A 577-nucleotide genomic window follows, 5' to 3' on the forward strand; every position below is an offset into this window, starting at 1 on the left:
AAGGAGATCAGTCCTGGGTCTTCATTGGAAGGACTGATGCTAAGGCTGAAACTCCAATCCTTTGGCCACCTCATGGGAAGAGTTGACTCATTGGAAAAGACCCTGCTGCCGGGAGGGATTGGGGGCAGGAGGAGAAGGGAATGACGGAGGATGACATGGCTGGATGGCATCACTGACTCGACGAACGTGAGTCTCAGTGAACTCTGGGAGTTGATGATGGACAGGGAAGCCTGGTGTGCTGCGATTCATGGGGTCACAGAGTCGGACACGACTGAGCGACTGAACTGAACTGAACTGAACTGTACTGAAGATACAGAAACCTGAATTAGAGTTGGGAGACCAGAAGGGAGAGCTCTCACTACCTGTGATGAGGGCAAAGCCCTACAGGAAGAAGAAAAACTACCCTTCCTTCCAGCAAAGGCTCAACCAATGAAAAGCAATGAACACTTTGTTTACCGAGGAGCCTGGTAGGCTGCGGTCCATGGGGTCGCTAAGAGTCGGACACGACTAGCGACTTCACTTTCCCTTTTCACTTTCATGCATTGGAGAAGGAAATGGCAACCCACTCCAGTGTTCT

This window comes from Bison bison, unplaced genomic scaffold, assembly GCF_000754665.1.
Source record: "Bison bison bison isolate TAMUID 2011002044 unplaced genomic scaffold, Bison_UMD1.0 scf7180017864128, whole genome shotgun sequence".
Classification (NCBI taxonomy): domain Eukaryota; kingdom Metazoa; phylum Chordata; class Mammalia; order Artiodactyla; family Bovidae; genus Bison; species Bison bison.